The sequence below is a fragment of the Peromyscus eremicus genome, chromosome 1 (assembly GCF_949786415.1).
Source record: "Peromyscus eremicus chromosome 1, PerEre_H2_v1, whole genome shotgun sequence".
Taxonomy (NCBI): domain Eukaryota; kingdom Metazoa; phylum Chordata; class Mammalia; order Rodentia; family Cricetidae; genus Peromyscus; species Peromyscus eremicus.
The window spans coordinates 78,124,161-78,146,593 of NC_081416.1; the positions used below are offsets into that span (position 1 = coordinate 78,124,161).

The window sequence follows — 22,433 nt, forward strand, 5'->3', positions numbered from 1 at the left end:
ACAATACTGAACTCATCTTTTTTATGCCAAGGTCTTGTGGGGGTGTTAGATGGGGAACCCCCTTTGTGTGCTATCAAGAAGAAGGAAGTAATTATGATCACCTTTTAAAGTCCTTCCCAGGTCTCTTGACAATGATTTTGAATTCTGGGACTCAGCTTTTCACCTCTTTCTTCCCAAAGCAGAATGAGACACTGTGTCACTAGAGAGGAAAAACTCCAGTGCCCCGAAAATCTACACTACAGTCCAAGGCGTCTAGTTTCCACCAAGGCTTCGCGGGTGAGTCGTCTGGATTTTATGCCCTTTGTCCACTGAGCTCTGAGACAATTTGAGACTTGCCTTTGCTGATCTCTGCCTCTTTGGTTGTGGTTCTAGTTAAATCGTTGCTGCATGGCTGTGGAAGGAAAAATTTCCCATGAAAATCGATTCTGTAAATGTGCAGCCTCCTATTGCTGTGTGTACAGGGGGGCGAGCCAGGGTTTGGCTTATACTACCCAGGTTCCTGTGAACTCATTATTTTCCTGCCTGCTGAGTGCTGCGATTACAGGCCCACTCCATGGTGCCTGCTTGCACATCTTTCTTCTATATGGACCGAGGTCTGCGTGTCACAGGTAATACATTTCCCTGAATTCTGCGAGTAGGATGCTTGACTATCTAAAAAGTAGGGGGTGGGACAGTGGGAACTCATCCTATTCCAGAAAGGTCTTTTCTGGAATGCAGATGTGACTCTGTGTACTATAAATAAGAATTACGGAAGTGAGCTGGGTGTGCTGGCACATGCTTACATGGAATCACTAGGGAGGCTGAAACAAGAGGATCTGGAGTTCAGGGCCAGCCTGGGACATGCAGGGAGATTCTGTGCAAAAACAAACAAATGTATATGTGACCAATCCAAAGGATCTTCTGCCAACAGAGAATGGCATCTCTCAGTTAGTGCTCCATCCTCAATGACCAGAGCAGGCCTGTTCTTTGGAGACTGTGTGCCTTGGGCATCTGCTTTCCCATCTGCCCCTACACCTCTCTTCTTCGCTTTCCTTTGTATAAGATTCACTGACCTGAGTGGCTTATGGCTTGAGTGGGTGTTTGATAAATTTGGGGTGTTTAAGCATCTCAAATACAGCAGCCAGATAAAAGAAAGAGAAAAGACATTCCCTGCAAGTCCCCATGATTGGTTCCAGACCAAGGGCAATTGCCTTAACAGTGCCCCTTTACCATCTTGGGGGACCCTCTCTCCCAATGAGGGTCTCAGCTCCAGGCCTGATTGGAGACACTAGGATGAATCAGCTAAGCCCCAGGGGAAAGGAGTGAACTAGAGACCTATGCATCATTGGTGCCTTCTTGCCTCATGGCTGTGGGCTGCTCACAAAAGAGCCAGGGAGGTCCCTATATCAGCTGGGCTGACAGCCTTATGCCCCTGTGGTTCCCAGGGAAATCATGCTTTGGTTGATCATGGTATTTCTTGGAACACTAGCCCAGGCATAAATACACAGCCGGAAAACGATGCCATCCTGGAAGATATACAATGTGTTCCTGGCAAGAGAAACTGGGCATATCTCTTCACTGCCCGGTGCCCTTCCCAGTACCCAGCTGTACTGGGGGAGGGCCCACAGCTTGGAGGCTGAAGAAATGAAAGAATTGAGCATGTGTACTGCCTGCTTCCCCCAGGACACCTGTCTGAGGCCCTGTGTAGCTTGTACCCAGCATCTCCCATGACAACTGACTGACCTCCTAAGAGAACAGAAAGAAGCCTCCCCCCCCCCCCAAGACACTAAACATTACAGAAGTGTGCCTTACCCTACCCTATTCACTTAGAGCTACAGCAACCCCTCCTGGAAATACAGGATCACAATAAAAAAAAAAAACAATATAGCTGCTTCTGAGAAGGGAAACATGACACATACACACATGAGTAGTCTTAGAGGGCTAGGGATGTAGGTCAGAAGCAGGGCATGCACTAGGACCCAGGTTTGATTCCCAGGACTATAAAGAACCTGTTTTGTGATTAATCAACTATAGGAATTGCCTTATCAAATATAAGTACAGCTTTACAGTTTGAGTGCACAATACTACACATGGGAAAACATTTTGAAATGACAGCTGTGCCCAGTGACAGTGATTTTCCAAGGCAGAGTAGTTGTCCCCAGAGGGGTTCACATCCTCAAGCCTAGAGCCTGTGACAGTGCCGCACAACAGGAAGAGCAGGTTTGCCCTGCTGTGAGTGACTTCCACACTGAGATGCAGAGTCCAGGCAGTCACAAGGTCCCTCTAGGGAGCAGAGGATCACAGGGACAGAAGTAAGGGTGGAACAGGGTGAAGGGATGCAGGCCCACAGTGGGAGAATGCAAGCTCTCCAGAGAAGGAAGTCGGGGTCCTCCATAGAAGAATGTGGATTGCAGTTTCTAGGAGCTGAGCAAAGCCAGGAGGGGACGTTCTCCTCAGGATCCAGTAGGGTGTTGCTGTGCCAACTCATTTTAGGACTTCTGACATTAGAAACATCAAGTAATGGGCCCGCTTGCTTTAAGGTTCTAAGCCTAGGTTGTTTTGTAGCAGTACTGTCCAATGTCTGAAGCTGTTCATGCTACCCAGTTCCCTTCCCAGAAGCTTCTCATGTAACAGGTCCCTGGAACTTAGTAGTCCCCCAGACCTTAGTACTGCTGATTCCACATCAGAGGCACCATGCTGACCTCAGAACCCAGAATGTAGGCCCCAGTGCATGCCAAAACAATGATCTAATCCATCAGAGACCTAGGCCATAGTTCCAGGATCTGGGGGAAGTCCCTAAATGTACTAACCTTGTTTTTTTAGCTTCTGTAGTTTGGCTTCTCACTGAATGTTCTTGCTAATGGATATGTGTCAACCAGAATGTGGTTTTCATAGGTAAGAAGTAAAGAACAGTGAGACTCCTTGGGGCTATACAGCTTGGGCAAGTTCCCTGTGTAGCCTGAGAACCATCCAATAAAGACTTTCTATGGCTTTAAGAGTCCATGTGTTTGGTTGTGGATCTCTGCATTGACTTTCATCAGTTACCAGATGAAGGCGCTCTGTTGACAATTAGTCACCAATCTGATTACAGGTGATGGCCAGTTCAGGACCCTGTCCACTATTGCTAGGAGTCTTAGCTTGACCAAATCTCTGCGTGTGTGTGACAGTTGTGTAGCTTGGTCTGTTTGTGGGGCTCCTAGCAATGGGATCAGGACCTGTCCCTGGAGCTTGAGCTGGCTTTGGGGAACCTATTCCCCATGCTGGGTTGCCTCATCTAGCCTTGATGCAGGGGGAAGAGTTTGGTCCTGCCTCAACTTGATGTGCAGTTTTTTGTTGATACCCATGGGAGGCTTGACCCTTTCTGAACTGAGACAGGAGGAGTGCATGGGGAAGGGAGTAGATGGGAGACAGGGAGAAGGAACAGAGAGAGAGAGAAAGGAGGGGAAACTGTGGTCGGTATGTAAAATAAATGAAAAAAATCCATTTTAAAAAAAAGAGCCCATGTGTTCTCTGAAGGAGTTACCTTGCAATGCTTATTCCTAGCAAACATTTCCTTCAAGACATAGATGTGTGTGTGTGTGTGTATGTGTGTGTGTGTGTGTGTGTGTGTGTGTGTGTGTGTGAGAGAGAGAGAGAGAGAGAGAGAGAGAGAAACAGAGAGAGAGAGATAAATATGATGAAATGTATATTCATAATGAAAGAGAGAGAACAAGAAGCATAAGAAACATATGTGAATATCTTATATAAAAAGAGATGGTATCGTGTGTGCATAGGTGTGTGTTTGCTTTGCTTTACACAAATAATCATCCACTGATCCTCTTCCTACATCTTATTTTTAATCTCCCCACAGCAGCCTGTATTGGAAACCTTCCCATATCCGTGCACACAGATAAGCTTTCTTCTTCAAAATTTTTTTAATATAAAATATGGAAGGAAATCAGAAGCCTCAAATCAGATTGGAGACTCAGTCTCTTTGCTGCTCTGGTCTGCGAGGGGCACTTGCTTCCCTTTGAGCACTCTCGCTAGTGCCCAGAGGAGCTTATAGATAATTCAGCAGGTGGTGGTGGAGAGGGGAGGATGCTGGCATGCTTCTGGTATTGTGTGCATGTCTCTCTGCCTCTCTCTCATACCGAGTGCTTCCTTCTGACACAAAAAGAAGGCATGGTGCGTCTCTAAGGCTGGGTGCCATTAGTGCCTGGACGTGGGTAGTGTCTCTACTCGGTTCTTTCAGAAATCACTGGCACAAACAATACTTGTTTCTCTGAGATCCAGCAGTTCCCACTCAAAGTGGCTGAACGCTTTGCATCTGCTCCTTGGAATCTAGCTTCTGAAGGTATCTGCTTCGTCACAGTGTTCTTGAAGATCAGGCTAGGTCAGGTATCACAAAGGAAAGTTCCTCCTGTCTGCCAGGAAACCCCAAAAACCACCCTCGGAGTACTAGGGCTCACAGAACTAAGAAAATCCTGTTTGCTCACAGGCATGACTTGGTAAGGTGAAAGGACAGACATTCCAGTTAGCATAGATTGGAGTGCAGGAAGTCACACTGCCGGTCTGTATGGTATGTTTCAGTGGAGCCACACAGAGAACACTTAATTCTCCAGGTAGTGATTCATGAGAAGCACACCCAGCCAAGGAAGTTCAACTGAGCCCTAGCATTGAGGGGCTTTCTGGAAATCACTCATAGGCATAGGATACACTAGATATCATGTGAAGCATGGTGGAACATTACTCTAGTGTGGTCCTAGGCCCAAACATACACAAGGATTGTTCACTGTAGGTCACATTGTTAGCATGAACTATCTGTCCTGGCAAAATATTCCAGATATGCAAAGACATGCCTGCTGAGGAAGATATTCCAAAAGGTCACAGCCCGTCTCCCAGGAGGAGGGCATGGGTCATCCCACAGGACCTTTAGAATGTGCAAGTTTGGTCAACTCAGGTCTGCTGAGCCACCATTTCTGCACAGTACACAGCAGAGAATATGAGGAAACCTTTTCTGTCCCTGCCAGCCTTCTTCTACGCTGACCTCAAAGACTGCTACTAACCTAACACATAGCTGCTACCACATACTTAGTGACACCCCAGGTGATCTTTGAGGTGACTCTCTGTCCACTATTCTACAGAAGACAAAAACCAAATTCCAAGAGCTTGGGTGATTTATTTACTGTCACACTGCAAGTATGTTCAGGGAGAGGATTCAGAAAGGCCTCTGACCACAGGGCTAGGCTGTAATGCCCAATGTGTTGCCCACAGGTACCCAAAGTGGCACCACAGACAGCAATCAGTATGACATTTTTTCACGAATAGCCAACAAAACCATAATGTTGCCTGTGTTTTTAAGTGTCACCTCCACGAGGAACATTCTATGGATTTCTGAATTCATTTCAATTTCCCTCATAGCACAATCACAGGCAATGTGTACTGAGGAAAATCGGAAGAACTGGGGATTTCACTCACACAAAAACAGGGATGCGAGCAGGACCTCTCCTTTGCTGCAAAGAGCCAGTGACCCACAGAATGGGCACAGCTCTTTCTGTCAGCCATCAAGGATGCTCAGTCCAGACAGCACCTGCACTCTCTGAGATTAGTGACACCTGGAGGTTCGGAGAGGGAAAAGCTGCTGAGCAGAAAGGGCATGGCATTTGATCAATCTTGGAAATATGATTTTAAATGTTAGATGTTTAAATTTCTTGGACCCTGTGCCAAGTCATGAATCACCGAGTATTTAAAACTCCCCCACGGTGCTCTTTACTGCTTCTTTGGATACACTGGGAAACTACAACAGTAATTATTTCAAATTCATAATAGCTATTTTCCTAATCTGTATTATAGGCTATTTGAACGCTGGAATAATTTCTGACTTACTCATCATCGCATTTCCAACATTCAAAACAGTGCCAGGCATTTAGCGGTCTTTCAGTAAGTAGTCTGGGATGAACTGATGCAGTATGGCAGGAGATACATTCTCTGTAAGATGGTTTACTCACCCTGAGAGAGAGCTAACCACTTAGAGATCATATGCTATTTTGTCCAAACAGACATTGAGCAAACAGGTTCAGAAACCAACTGGCCTGAGGTTGACTTTCAGTTGTGTGACATTTAAGATTATAACCTTGAGGACACAGACTGAGTACACCTAAGTTCTTGGGACTAGAAGTATTGATTTTGAATTTTTCAGTCTTTGAAGTATTTGCAGTTTTAGCATATGATATCTAGTAGATAGGTGCCAAGTCAAAGCATAAAATGAATTTTTGTTTCATAGAGGCCTCATACACATGGCATGAAGAAAATACTGAATGAGACTTTTTATTACACCTGCATTTTAACTGAAATCCACCTGGAAGTCAGGTGTAAATTTTCTACCCCTGGCACTATGCCAGTGCTCAAATATTTTGGATTATGGACCATTTGGATTTCAGAACTTTGGATGAGAGGCCCTCAACCTGTGTTGATTATTTTATCTGTGTCTCTATTTTCTCATCTGTAAAAATGAAGATAAAAATCAATGGATCTCGAAGGGGTATTCTTAGAACAGAGCTGAGGACTCAGAATGTGAACGTAAATGATGTAGGCTATGTCTCTGAAGATGACTACAGCACTGTTTTCATTCCATATGCTCTATGGCACCACGAATGTGACACTCGTTCCTGAAGGACTGGTCTGTGCTCTCTTGCTTTAAACCTGGGCTGCCCTGTCATGTGTTCTGTTCACTAGATCACAGTAGAAGAAAGCCAGATAATTCAGTCTTAAAAGACCTTCTGCTACCATCTTCACCGCTTAGAGCACTGCATTTAGAAATGAACCTCCATGCTGTGAGGAAGCCCAATCACTCAGAGGAGATTCAATGTGATACTGGTTTCACGTTGTGTCCAGCAAGCAGAGGATGAATGCCATTAATGAAACTGTTACAAAGTGTGAAGGGCAATAAGGAAGTGACGGTTGGAGTTTTGAACAGGTAAACTTGTGCCACATGATGGACCAACACTTGGTTTCAGTTTGCCTAAGGTGAGAAATGGAAAACTGTAGTGGGAATCTTGAATTGCTAATATTTCCAGGAGAATGCTGAATTTATTAATCGGCCTTTTTACTATATTAAAATGTGGAGTGAAAGAAAGCAGAAAGAAGCAAGTGTGCAATGTTCAAGCAGAATTTATATAAAATACTGTCAAATAGGAACTTGAGGTTTAGGAAAGGAATTTCATTTCCACTCTCTCCTTCAAGTAAAGAAGAGTCTGGAAGTAAGTAAAACTGTGAAAGGAAATGATCAAATATCATGGAATGTCACTAAAATATGGCCTCCTGTTTAAGATGAAGGAAAAATTATGAATATAGTATTCTATATTAAGGACTCAGATAAACCAAAAAAAGTACCTTCCAGACTCCAGCATCTAAATAAAAGCACCTAGAAAATCATTAAGAGTGGTGAAGCCTAGAATCTCAACCTCAACCCAAAGGAGACATCACTTTCTTTTAGAGATTGAAAGAGTTAGTCTGGAACTCACCTGGAAGCTCCTCACTGTGAAAACCAGATCTCCTGATGTTGGAAGGCACTATGCAAGCTGCAAAGGGAGAAAATCAATCAATAGTGGTACCCAACTATAAAGCCTATATACCAAAAAAAAAATCCTGGTAAGATATCCCCAGTAATGCAATAGTGGTGTTTTTATCTTGAGCATAACCAAAAGCCATCTAGACCAGACTTATGGCCTTCTCAATAGTAGAGAATTTATTCCTGGTACTAAGTCTAGCCATTTACCCAGGAGAAAGATCACAGGCACTAGAGGAGAACCCATAACTACCACTTTCCTAAAACAAAATAATTTCTAAATGTATTCTTAATGCTTATCCTTATGCCCACAGATAACTGTAGCTCTTACCCCTAATCAAAGCTTATTTTTGCAGCAAATGGAGACTATTGCAGACATCCACAAATATTTAAAATGCAGAGAATACATGGCCATGGGGTGCCAAATCCCAGTTGGTATATCTGCATTGTGATCTCTAAACCTAAAGTTCAGGGGATATCATAGAAGAGGGAGCAGAAAGATTGTAAGGACCATAGGGCCAGAATATCTGCAGCCACATGGTATCTTCTATATATGACAAGGAAGCTGCACCCACAAAAATCTCAATTACATGGTCACCTATACAAGACTTGACTAATGAAAACACCAGTTGCATGCCAAGGTAGATAGGGGAGTTTTCACAAAGTCCTACTCACAGATGAAGAGCTACAGGCAATAGAAGGCTGATAAGGGAGGGAGAATCTGCTTTCTCCAGGGATGTGCCCCTTGATAGGTTATCTAATCCCATGTGGTTGGCACTGAACACATGAACATATGAGCAACACTAAATGCACTCAGGAGATTGTACATATGTACGTATTATATACCCACATGTGTATATGTAACAATAACAATTTAAGAAGTCATGGATTTGAGAGAGAGACCAGCAATGAGTCACAGGTGGAAGAAGAAGGGATGGAAATGATGTAAATACAATATTCATGCAGGAAAGTCTCAAAAAATCTTAAATTAAGAACAAGGTGACATTGACTTGAGCTAAAAGACTCAAGTATATTTTATAATTTTATTATCTTTTATGTTTATTTGTGTGGTGTGCTTACATGTGTGTTGCATGAATGTGTGCTATGGGTGCACATGAATGCTTATACATACATGTGCATACAGAGACCTGAAGTTGAAGTCAAGAATCTGCTTCAACTGCTCTTCAATATGACTCTTTGGGTCAGGGTCTCTCAGGAAAACCCTTAGTTGACAAACATGGCTATTCTTGCTATCTAGCCTGCTCCCAGGACTTCCTGTCTCCACCTTCTGAGGCTGCAATCACAGACTGTTTATTACCCCAAGGCATTTTATATGGGTTCTGGGATCTGAACTCCAATCCCCACTCTTCGTACAAGTACCTTACCCACTGAGCAGCCCTCCCCTCAGCCATGAGACATTTGTAAATGAAAAATCAAAAACAAAATTAAAAAGAAAAATCCCTTCTGATCCCTCGTATTTCTAAGAATGGGAAGAAAGCTACTCAGGTGGGAAGAGGCCATTTCTTTTTTTGTGTGTGTGTGATTTTTTTAAATAAATATTTTTATTTTATAATTAATTTAATTTTACATATCAGCCACAGATTCCCCTGTCCTCCCTCCTCCCAACCCCAGGCCTCCCCCTCAATCCACTCCCCACTCCCACCTCCTCCAAGGCAAGGACTCCCCTGGGGATTCAGCCCAGCCTGGCAGATTCAGTTGAGGCAAGTCCAGTCCCCTCCTCCCTGCACCAAGGCTATAAGAGGCCATTTCTAACGGGAAGGAGGAGAGAATTACACAGAAGGCAAAATCCAGAGCTCGAGGGGCAGTTGGCGCTGCCAAGAAAATGTCCAGGAAACACCGATGGGCTTTGAACCATCCCCGTTCTCCTGCCTACAAAGCAGAGAGAATTGAGAACATGCACAGGAGATTTCAGAGTCGCTCCGGTCCAGTGATGACCATGAGCTCCAAGGCACCTGCCTTTGCCTCGAAGTTTAATGTGACTGTGTGGGGGACAGCTCCGCAGGCCTGAAAAGAGACTACTTCTGAAGAACAGCACCCAAACACTCTCATTTAAAACCTGAGGCTGAGGCTAGGCCACAGTGGGCTGGGACTGGTGCTCTTCTTGAGATGAACGAAAGCTACATTTCAAAGGAATATAAGCTGTAGCCATAGGTTGGCTTTCTGCTGAGTCTGGCTCCCAATGACTCCCATCCCACCGGCCCTTTGGCAGTGAGATACCAAAGGGTGAAAAAAACAAATAAATAAAGCAACCCAAATGCCTAATAATGGGGGCCAGTAGATGAAATAATATGCAAGACACTAAAATCATGCAAGAAATGAACATTTAGTACCATTCTGTAAATGATGCTGGTGACACATCTTTAAAATTTTTAAATGTTTTTTCCTTCATTTTATGTTTTATTTATAAGTACTTGTTGGCAAAGTTTTCTTTTTTAATTACACATATTTATGATGCATAGTAGGAAAATTTATTATATATATTTTTAATGTGTAATAGTCAAATCAGGATACATAGTATTTTCATTTTCTTAAACACACAGCATGTTTTTGAATGAGAAAAGACACAGTGTAACACAAGTGTGTGTGTGTGTGCGTATGTATGTATGTATGTATGTATGTGTGTGTGTATGTATGTGCTGTGGGATGTTCTGTATGGCAAATGTGTTGCTCTGATTGGTTAGTAAATAAAACACTGATTGGCCAGCAGTCAGGCAGGAGGAAGTATGGGCAGGACAAGGAGGAGGAGAATTCTGGGAAGTGGAAGGCTGAGGAGAGATACTGCCAGCCGCCACCATGACAAGCAGCATGTGAAGACACCAGTAAGCCATGAGCCACGTGGCAAGGTATAGATTTATAGAAATGGATTAATTTAAGATATAAGAACAGTTAGCAAGGAGCCTGCCATGGCCATATAGTCTGTAAGCAATATAAGTCTGTGTGTTTACTTGGTTGGGTCTGAGCTGCTGCGGGACTGGCAGGTTAGAGAGATTTGTCCTGACTGTGGGCCAGACAGGAAAACTCTATCTACATGTATGTATGTGTGTTGATTGTTTCTAGTCAATGATGTGTGGTGGGAAGGAACTGAGCAGCCTCCAAGCTTGATCTTTAGAGGGCATCAGTATTCACCTTTATCTCTTTGAACACTGATCTTGGCACCCAGTCTGCTTGCTGTGAAGAAGCCCAGCAGCTGTATAGAAAGTTCAGCATGTAGAAGAACATTTTCCATGGTGAGCTTATACCTTGAGAGGGTATCCAACATCATGTGCTTATGTGTGAGCCAAGCAATCCTAAAACCTAACGTTCTCTGTGCTCCCACCAACATCACCAGGAGAGCAGCTCCATCTAGTCACAGAGTATGGAAAACAAACTGTGTCAAGCAGCGATGTCTTAATATTATTTATTACCCAGCCATATGTAACATTGTGATTGCCATTATTTTAAAGCTGTTTCCATGGTGTTTCCTTTCTCCCTTGCCTTGGTTAGACCCATACTGAAGTCAGTGCACAAACAGGAGATGGTTTGCTCAGTTGTCAGTCACCTTTACTGGCAGCCAAGCAGCTCTGCCGATCATCTGGTACACAGGTGGCTCCAGAGCAAATCAGGCTCCAGATTGAGAGACACAACGATGACACGGATACCTGTCAGCACTATGATGAAGTTTAACAAGGATGAATGCAAGGCCCTGGATTCCTATTTAAAAGGCAGCTGCCCAAGGACATGGGCCTTAGCAGGAACACACCTCTTAAAAACTCAGTCTTTTTTTTTTTTTTTTTAAATATTAAGCTTATAAGTACAGTGAGAGTGATGTGGCTGCCAGGAAACGTGCTGTGGCTGGCGACAACATTAATGAATAGAGCGGAGCACCGCCAGTGAAGACAGTTGTGCACATCTGATCCCTAAGGGGATCAGAAAACACTGGAAAAGTCACACTGATCAGCTGAGGCCAGAGGCCAGAGGCCGTCACTGTAGGAAAACCTGACGGGCTAAAGTGACACACGACTCTCTCTTAGTCTTGAGGACCTGTCCCAACACAGAGTGCGGCTGCTTGAAACTTGAGAATACCAAACTCTGTGCACACTGCTGTCTCTTGTGCACCCATGCTGAAGACAAAAGTTAACCCGTTAACTAAGCATAGTAAAGGGGTCCCAACAGCTTAGCATGGACCTTAGTAACTTCAGCAAGCAGCTTGCTCTGTCTCTGTCTCTGTCTGTCTGTCTCTCTCTCTCTCTTTCATTAATTCAGAGGTATTTGCCTTTTTTATTTAAAGAAAGTGCTTTATGGCTCCCCTTTGGCATATTCAACTCTTGAGCTCTGGGACCATTAGTAAGTACAATCAGGGTTAGTCGAACATAAGTACACCATTATGCAAGTCAATCTGAAAATGGAGATGCCTACTGAATGACTAAGTAGGGGTAGTGTAAAGAGTGTGAATGCACTGGACAAATCGAGGACTCACAGCCTGCATAGAATGGAGCAGGAGGGGACAAGATTTCACCACACCACTCAGAACAGTATACAATTACCTCATCCATCCAATACCAAAATATTTCTATTATTTTTCCATTTAATATTTCTAGACTTTGACTTATCTCAGACAATTGAAGTAGTAGTAGGAACCAAAATTCTGGGTAAGAGGAGACTACTGTACTTTGCAGTAATGCATATACAGATGCATAAATAAGAGGGGAGTTTGTTTTTAAAATTTGCAAATATCCATCCTGTACTTTGTTTTTATCCCTTGATTTAACAAATTATTACTAAATAAATCATGGCCTCCCGGCATGAGTTCATGGCTCATATGTTTATAAAACCAAGTGAATGAACAGACCATCTGGGAGAATGGTGTGTTGTGAAGGAAACAGATAAGGATGCCAGAGCAGGAACTGTCTGGAGGATCAAAAGTTCTTCCATTCGGTTATTCAAAGCAGTTCTCTCCAAGGTAGTGCTATCTGAAATGGGATTTAACTAAAAAGAAAGTCTCCAAAAGAACCACAGTGTCCTGGGGAGCAAAATGTGAAAACTTATTCAAGTGTGCACAAGGTAAAGTGTGTGTGTGTGTGTGTGTGTGTGTGTGTGTGTGTGTGTGTGTGTGATGCTAATAAAGCTGTACCACACAGAAGGAGGTTTGGACTGAGTGTCACCTATGAGTGTATCTGTCTTACAGAGGTAGTCCATTGTCCCAAAGCATCTTCCACTGCAAGGCTTTCGGTCTTAGGTCAGGTTTAGAGTTTGACTGACATGGTTATTATGCACGGAGGACGTGAGGTCAGCAACTGAAGGCACAGCCATGGAGTTTCCTAACATCCTCAAAAGTCCATGTTCATCCTTCTGGGAAGCTGGCCTGGAGAGTGTGAGTAGGTATAGTGTCATAGACTGTGTGGACCTTAAACAGTGGCAACCCAACCAGTATTGAGAGTTTTCCTGTTCCATTTTCTTCCAATTATTTCAAATTTTCAAGGAGAGCTCTTCCCATGACTTTTGTACTTCAGGCCTGTTCTTTTTAGGAAGGGAGATAAATCTGTAAGAACATACTTCACAGGTGGCAGTTTTGTGGGACTTTATCAATGTCACTTTGCTTCATTTGGTTATGTGTACATTTATGCATTTAAGGCTAGCAATGTGGGGTTGTATTAATGGTAGAGTACGGTGATTACTCTTATAAATTGATTACCTTATAAAAGAATCATATTGGTCAAAAGGAAATATACCTAGGCACAAGTGATCTATGCTATGAACCATAACTAAGGGAAAGGTATTATTCAAGTGGCAAGTCCATGAGTGGCATATCGGCCCTGGTGAGAACTTGATGTCTTTCCCAACTCTTAGCTCCTTCGATTCCATACCAAACATGGGGTTTCAATGCTTTGCTGAATTTCTTGAACAAAGATGATGCTTTCAAAAAAAAAAAAAAAAAACCTGTAAAGTCAGTGTGTCCCACTGTGTGGAAGCCCTGTCTCTAAGAGTTCTCACTCCACCTGCCCTCATCTTAGTGCAGGGTTCAGAAAACCTGGCCATTGTCTACTTAGTCACACTAGTATGCCAGCAGGCTCTTTGGTCAAACGCTAGCCAACTCTATGCGCTTGCAGGAAGATGCTTTACAAGTGATTGGCATTTACAACCTGTTTACTTAAAGCAGAGCAGATAGCTTTCCCTACCTTGGGTGAGCCCCACCCAATCAGTTGGAGGGTCTGAAGTCCAAAGTCTAAGAAGGACATCATGTGCAAACTGAGAGAGATGTCTCCTTCAGATCTCAGGCTTAGGACTTGAGATTGTGATATGAGACATCAGAGTTTTATCCCACATTTATCCCACAGATTTTACACCTGCCAGCTCCAATTTGTGAATCAGATTAAAGCAGTCCCTCTTCTTACTTCTCACCTCTCTCTCTCATGGACCCTTGACTGATTTTGAGATACATGACTAATACTCAAACCCCAGCCACTGAATTATAATCCAGCAGTATCACAAGTGGTGATTCTCCGAGGAATTTATTATTTCTTGCAAATGAGATAAATGTGGCTGGGTTTCAGGTAATGCTTGATCAAGTGAAAACTTGGGTCTCCTCTCTCCATTTCCTGATTATAATTTCTGAGTGCTGGTCACCCTTGACATTCCCAGGTTTATATCCTTTGGGGACCACAAGTAAAGATAGCATCCTACACAACAATTCAAACAGTTGTCTTGATCTTCAGTGTCTCTACTCTCAAGGAATCATCTGTCCACTTTTGAACGACATCTTTAGTCTTCACACATTTCCCTGAAGGTATTCTAAATACTGTTAACAGAAGTCCAGGGACAAGTATAACAGAGATTCATCACACAATAAAATCTCAGGCCCTAGTGAGCACAGCAGCATGTGGTTGCTGGCACAGGAAAGCTGTGCTGGTCCAGCATGTCTAGAGTGGGGCTTTGCATTCGGCATCTATAATGAACTCCATAGGACTCTGATGACTGTGCTCTGACCGGGCTGCTAGTACCAAGGCATTGCACAAGTCTGTGTCAGAGCCTTGGTGGTGGTAAGACTGAGCAGGTGACATTCTGCCTTGACACAACTTCCCATTGTCTCTGCTGCCTCTTGTGCTGGGTCTTGGCTCCAGCATTCTGAAGGAGATGACTGTCCTGCCTGAGGCAGGAGCAGAAATCCACCCAGATACATATATCACACAGCACAAGCCCCAGAGGCTGCTCACTCTTGCTCCATGTAAGTGAGGACAGATAAAGATGTCCCCATCTCTGGGGTGCCTTCATACAGGCGTCCACAGGCCTGAAGATTTACGCAGCTCACTGGCTGGATCAGAGAAACAGCCCAGAGCTGCTGTTTGTATGCGATGCGTGAGATTCACTGGAGAAAAGCAGAGGTCAAGGCTGAGTCATATAATTTCATGGTTGAAGACTTTAGCCCATACCGCATACTCCTCAGATAAGGTGTTTATTGCTGTAGGGGAAATTTGAACTTTGTTGGACAAAGGAGACCAAAGTCTTTTACTTTTTAAATACCATGTTAGTCTTTCAGCCAAAGGCTTACGGCAAGCGCCTGTGTCTGGATTTTAAATAGTGTAGGATTTGGGAGGCACCTGACGTGAGAGAATCATTGAAGCTTAGAGAAAATGTCTACAGCTGGATCAACTGTTCCAAGGTATAGGCCAAACCATCAACAGCCGATTCGATCAGCCTGGGAGTATAAGGAGGAATACTTAAAACTTGTTTGGAAAAATCTTATGAATCGAAGGCTGATTCAGTTCGAAGATATTGACCACGTGACTGCCAAACAAATAAATAAAACACCTCAAAATAATCTTTTTAAAGGAGTGGTGTTTTAGGCCACAGAATCTGACCAAGGTTTGACCTTGTAATTTCTCACCATGTTTCACAGAAAGACAAAGTGTAGCTTAGGCCAAGGCAGAGGCCAGAGATGGGCAGAAGCCATGGGTAGGCAGATGCCAGGGTAGGCAGATGCCAGGGTGGGCAGGGACTAGGGGTGGGCAGGGGCCAGAATTGGGCAGGGGCTAGGAGTGGGCAGGGGCTAGGGATAGGCAGAAGTTGGGGTGGGTATGGGCCAATGGTGGGCAGAGGCTATGGTGGGCAGGGCCTAGGGTGGGCAGAGACCATTGGTGGGCAGAGGCAATGGGTGGGCAGAGACTGGGGTGGGCAGGGGCAATAGGCAGGCACAGGCTAGGGTGGACAAGGGCCAGTGGTGAGCAGGGGCTGGGGTGAGCAGGGGCTATTGGTGGCCAGAAGCCAGGGATGGGAAGGGGCCAGGGGTGGGTAGGGCCATGGGTGGACAGGAGCCAGGGGTGGGCAGGGCCAGGGGTGGGCAGGGTCAGGGGTGGGTAGGGCCATGGGTGGGCAGGGGCCAGGGGTGGGCAGGGCCAGGAGTAGGCAAAGGCTAGGGATGGGCAGAGGCTGAGGTGGGCAGGGGCAGGGATGGGGAGAGGCTGGGGTGGGCAGGGGTCAGGGGTGGAAGGGGCCAGGGTTAGGCAGGGCCAGGAGTAGGCAAAGGCCAGGGATGGGCAGAGGCTGAGGTAGGCAGGGGCCAGGTGTGAGCAGAAGCTGGGGTGAACAAAGGCTTGGGTGGGCAGGGGCCAAGGGGTGGGCAGGGGCTGTGGGTGGGCAGAGGTTGGGATGGGAACCTACTTCCATATTTGACATCTGACTTCCTTGATAAAATAATTTTTATAAGAGATGGAGGATTTGTCCCCTCTTTCTTCCTTTCATTTCTTCATTTGATCTTAAATTCTCTGAATGTGCTCATGAATAAATTCCAAGGTGAAGCTAAGTCTGCAATGGAAAGCTTAATCCATCAGAAACATCTGGGCATTTTCTTTGTTTCAATGTACTTTTCATAAGGACAGAAGAAATCTGCCTTGGTCAACGTGAATATCTACCATCTACTGCACCATGATATAAATGCTTTTGATACCACTGCATTATCTAGAAACACTTTTGATTTCTGGTGGGAAAGATAGGATTGTGTGAGGAAATCAAAACATATGCCACAGGAATGGAGCCACAAAAGCACCTGGTATTCCAAGCAGGCACGACTGAAGTACTGATGACAAAATGCATGGAGGACGGTGACAGTGTAAGCATGAGAGGGTAAGAGGGACTAAGACACATCCCGTCAGACACATTTGCAAGTGGCCACATGGGATTCAAATTAGTTTAATCATAAGAGAAATTGGACTGTCACATGTAACTGAAAGGTTTTTGGTTAGGTACGATGGGACCTAGGTGTCAAATAATGCTGTCAGAGATCTTTCTCCCTTTGTATCTTGGCTCCACTTCTAATCTGTTCTCATTTTTAGGTAGGCTGTCTGGCAGAAGTAAACTAACTGTGAGCATCAGCAACCCTGTCTTGCCTATTGAGGAATCAGATGTATTGAAGGAACAGATATATTTTATTTTTATTTTCATACTTTTAAAAAATTCTTCTCTCATACAATATATTTTGATCACAGCCCTCCCTCTCCAGCCCCCAACCCTGCAAATCTTCTATCCATTGCTCACCCATTTCCCTTCAGAAAAAAAAAAAAAGTAGGCCTCCCAGTGATATCAACCAGACATGATATAACATGATGCAGTAAGACTAGGCATGTACCATCATATAAGGTATGTATCATATATACTAGGCATGTGCCATGCGAAGAAAAGGGTCCTACAAGCAGGCAAATGATCCAGAGACACGCCCACTCCCACTGTGAGGAATCCAACAAAAACCCCAAGCTAACAACCGAAGCATGTATGCAGAGGGCCGGGCGCAGACCCAAGCAGGCTCAGGGTTGTCACTTCAGGCTCTGTGAGCCCCTATAAGCCCTGCTTAGTTGATTCTGTGGGCTGTGTTCTTGTGGTGTCCTCAAAATCCCTGGCTCCTTCAATCCTTCCACCTTCTTCAGTGGGGTTCCTGAAGACCTCCTAATGTTTGGCTGTGGGTCTCTGCATCTGCTCGCATCAGCAGGCAGAGAAAGCCTCTCTGATGACAACTGGGCTAGGTACCAATCCTATGAATGTAGCAGAATATCATTAGGAATCATTTCATCACTCTGTGTGTGTGTGTGTGTGTGTGTGTGTGTGTGTGTGTGTGTGTGTGTGTATTGTCTTTGGTTCTGTCCTAAGTCTCTGAGTTATCAACTTCTGGATCCTGGCCATCTAGGCAGAACTGAGCATGGGCTCCCTCTCCTGGCTGGTGTGGGTCTCAGGTTAGACCACTCATTGGCTGGCCACTCCCACAAGCTCTGAGCCACTATTGCCCCAGCACATCTTGCAGGCAGGACAGGTTGTGGGTAGATTTTGTAACTAGGTTGGTGTCCCAATCCCACCACCAGGAGCTAGCCTGGTTATAGAAGATGGCTGTATTGGTGAAATTATTAAGGCAACTCCATGCAGTTAAAAGGGAGGCTTATTTTGTGGGGTAACTCACAAGTGAAGGGATAGGTAACAGGGTCTGGGAAAGGTGTAGCGCAGTCTGGCGGTGTTCTCAGGAGAACTCTGCTCGGTCTACCTCCAGCGTCCAGGGTCCAGGAACCAAGAGAACTGGCCCATCCGGATCTCGGGTCTTCAGGGTCCTCTCTCAGCCCCGCCTTGTAGGTGTGACAGTTACCAAAGCCTTAATGGGGGTTGGAACTTACAGATCAAAGCTGGAATAGCTACCCACTACATGGCTGGTTCAGGCTCCATATTCCTCATTACTAGGAGTCCTCTCTAGGGTCAACCTCATAGGTTCCAGAAAGTCTCCACTGTACTTGGTTTCCATTTTGCCCTTAAATGCCCATCTATTTCAGTCATTTCTCCCTGTACTCTCTCCCTCCATCCCTCCCTCCCCAACCAGATCCCTTCTGTTCCCATATCTACCTGTCCCCAGTCTATCTACAAAATCTAATCTATTTCCCCTTTCCAGGAACATCCAAGCATACTCCTCTGCCCATAGACCTCTCTACTTTATCTAACTTCTCTTGGTCTGTGGATTGTACTGTTGTTATTCTTTATTCAACAGCTAATATCCACTTATAATTGAGTACATATCATGCTTGTCTTTCTGGGTCTGGGTTGCCTGGCTTAGGATGACGGTTTTTAATTCCATCCCATTTACCTACAAATTTCATGATGTCATTTTTCTAACAGTTGAATAATACTCCATTATGTAAATATGCCACCTTTTCTTTATAAATTATTTGGTTGAGGAACATCTAGGTTGTTTCCAGTTTCTGTCTTTTACGAATAAAGCTGCTATTAACATAGTTGAGCAAGTGTCATTGTGGTAAAATGGGGTGTCTATTGGGTATATGCCCAAGAGTGATATCGCTGGATATTGAGGTAAGATTGATTTCCATTTTCTCAGAAACCATCATACTGATTTCCATAGTTGCTGTACCAGTTTTCACTTCCACCAGCAATGGAGGAATGTTTCCTTTGCCCCATATCCTCGCCAGCATGAGCTGTCATTTGTGCTGTTGAACTTAGCCATTCTGACATGGGTAAGATGGAATCTCAAAGTAGTCTTGATTTGCATTTCCCTGATGGCTAAGTATGTTGAACTTTCTCTGCCATTTGAGATTCCTCTGTTGAGAATTCTCTGTTTAGATCTACACTCCATTTTTTAATTGGATTATTTGGGTTTTTTATGTCTAATTTCTTCAGTTCTTTATATATTTTGGATATTAGCCCTCTTTTGGGTGTGGAGTGGGTGAAAATCTTTCCCCATTTTGTAGGCTGTCGTTTTGTCCTATTGAAGGTGTCCTTTGCCTTACAGAAGCTTTTCAGATTTATGAGGTTCCATTTATTGTCAATCTTAATGCCTGTGCTGTCAGTATTCTGTTCTGTTTAGGAAATTGTCTGCCTACGCTGATGTGTTCAAGGTATTCCATACTTTCTCTTCTAACAGATTCAGTGTGTCTGTTTTTATGCTGAGGTGTTTGATTTACTTGGACATAAGTTTTGTGCAGGGTGGTAAATATGAATCTATTTTCATTCTTCTACATGCAGACATCCAGTTACACCAGCACCACTTATTGAAGATGCTTTTTTTTTTCATTGTGTATTTCTGGATTCTTTATCAAAAGTCAGTGTCCATAGGTGTGTAGATCTATGTCTGGGTTTTCAATTCAGTTCAATTGATCCACACATCTATTTTTATATCAATACCATGTGGTTTTTATTACTATAGTTCTGTAGTATAGCTTGAAATCAGGGATGGTTTTTTACCCCTGGATATACCCTAGATATACACCTGGAGCTGGCATGGTCAGAATAATATATCAAGACCTAGAATTGATTAGGTTTTACAGGATATGATTCATATCTTTTTTTTTTAGGAAATTGGTGGTAGCTTAGGGAATATAGTATTCTCATTGGTCAATCTCAATCATATTCTTAATCCTGCATCTTAGAAACATGAACAGTTTCATCCAAAAAGCACTGGTTGAACTTGCAACAAAGGGTTCTAACCCAACAAGAACAAAACTAGGGTAAAAAACAAGAAAGAAATTACTCTATGAAGTATGACATCACTTATGTGAAATTCTACTACATGCACACTAATTCAGAGTAAGCATTGCTACTCAGCAATGGAGAAAGGAATAGGGAAGATGAGTGACAAAGGGCACAGAATAGTTCTCAGGCAGTGGATCCACTTGTTATCTCCATTATTTTCTGCAAAACTGGTGACCTGTTCTACTGCTCCATAAGGCAACGGTTGACATTAGTTTTCAGTCAGATAAATTACATAACTGGGGGCTTAAGAGCAAACAGTAGAAACTACAGTGAGAATTTCAGAATGGTGCTTGTTAGTATGGGAAGCAGGGGGCCTATTGAGACATACTAGACATCATGTGTGTCTTCCAGCTTACCTTTGACTTGAGGCTATGTAGTGGCAGCAGGTGACACCCAGTAGTACCTTACCTTAGCTCTGTCACATCTCTCCTTCTTTGCTCTATACCTTTGTGTGGGCAAAGTTGAAAGTATGAGCATCCAGCCTGACATTCATTATGCATACAAGAACTGATGTGCCATGAAGTGAGGGCTAGAACAAAGGACAAACGTCCTGTGCTCCATCTCCTTGGTGGACAATTCCTTGTCATGCTTTCATCACCACCTAGGAGTGACCCAGCATGACCTAGCAGCCTGCAGCAGACCTCACCCAGTGTCTCATCCTTTCCTCATTTACACTCGTTGCTTTATAATTCCCTCCTGACCACTCTCTGTTAGATTTCTGAAGCAGCTTAAAGAGACAGAAGGCAAGAAAAGACCAGCATCTAACCTCACCAAAGGAGACTGTTTATTATCACACAGAGCAAGAGGAAGCCTCCCACAGCAACTGGAGGGGTCTGCCAAGAGGGAAGAGAACACTTGGGGTTTATATAGGGGGTGGGGAAATGGGGAGTTAGATAGAGCTTCAGGGGTCTACCTGCAAGTCTGTAATCTTCAATTCCTGGAGGTATTTGTCTAGACAAGGCCATTTCATCTTTAAAAACTGCCTTGCCCTGGCTATCAGGATGTAGGTGACACTGGGTGACTGAGTTAGTCAATGACAGTGAGGGTAAATAAGCTTCTAGTTTCAACACAGAGGCCAGGGATTCCAGCAAGACTTAAGGGAATAGAGAGTTCCTTGGACAGGTGTTGTGGGATATTTGCACACTGTGTGAAGATGTATTGCTGTGACTGGTGTAATAACAAGCTGACTGTCAATAGCTAGGCAGGAGAGTACAGGTGGGATTTCCAGGCAGAGAGAGAACTCTGGGAAGAAAGGCAGAGTCACCAGCCAGATGCAGAAGAGAGCAGGATGGGTGGTATGGAGATGGTAATGAGCCTCATAGAAGAGCATTGATTAAAAACTGTGGGTTGATTGAAGTTATAAGAACTAGCTAGGAATAAGCCTAAGGAATGGGTCAGAGAGGATAGTAGTTCTGGGAGTAGGGCAGGAGTTGTGGGAGGATCTTCTTCCTGCCGAATGTGGGCAGAGGTCTTGTCCCTCTTCCTAGGACTGGAAGAGACCTGTAGGTGTGGTCTTGTAGGTCGGATATGGTTGGTATCCTCTTGCCATGAAGAAGTCTGTGACCCTCTGGATGGTGAAGGTTTGTATCCTCTGCTGAAGAAACTCAGTGAAGCAGCATTTTAAATAGGACTAATAGGCTCTCCCACAGTGAGAATCTTCTACAGGTTCTCTGGGGGCCCTCCCATAGGTCCAAATGTCCTTGGTGGAACTAAGGAATGAGGTACAGAGATTAGTGCCAGGTGGTGGAGTCTCTGAACAGCATGATGATGATGATGGAGTCATGAGTCATTTGTGTCTGTTTCCATATGAAACATCATCTGAAACAGAGGTGGCAGGAGCCAGGGAGAAGGAGTGGGTTTGGAGCTGATTCAGAATGACAGTGACTAGTCCTACCATCAGGAGTGCTGCCCCAAACTAAGCTAGAAGAAGCAACCGGGAGCTATAGAGTATTGAAGGAAGAGGAACAGGAGACAATTGAGGACTCGTGTAAAGAATTGTATCTGGCCAGGAGTAAAAGGAATGATGGTCCCTTGCAGCCAGAGTTTTTCCATAGCATTTAAAGGTCTTTTTGCAAATGTATCAAGAAAAAATGGAGCTGATGTGAGAGCCATTGAGAAAGCTAATGTGGAACATTTTGTTTGGATATGGGGGGTAGTCTATTATTTTTAAGGAGAAGGGTTCAGTAAGTAAAATATTTAAGAGACTGGTTAGAAATGTAAGTATGGGAATAATAAGGATGAAAAAATAATAATGGGGAGGAGGCAGATTGAGATTGAACCAAAAGTCCATACATAAGGGGAGGCTTGTACTTGAGTTTTGCATCTGGTCCCTGTGTTTTGGGGCCCCATCTCAAACCAGTTAGGATTGGTTGGTGCAGAAGCAGCATGGCTCATGGAGGAG

General features: G+C 44.2%; 1 long non-coding RNA gene across 1 annotated transcript in view; it reads right to left on the bottom strand.

The window, feature by feature from the left end:
* Nucleotides 1-336: 336 nt before the first annotated feature.
* LOC131899669 (uncharacterized) overlaps nucleotides 337-22,433 on the bottom strand; it is a 45,222-nt gene continuing 23,125 nt past the window's right edge. Inside the window, exons 2-3 of the long non-coding RNA XR_009376112.1 lie at nucleotides 7,482-7,538; nucleotides 337-391 (exon numbers count right to left, since the gene is read on the bottom strand). This is a non-coding gene — a long non-coding RNA (uncharacterized LOC131899669). The remainder of the gene's footprint in view (nucleotides 392-7,481; nucleotides 7,539-22,433) is intronic.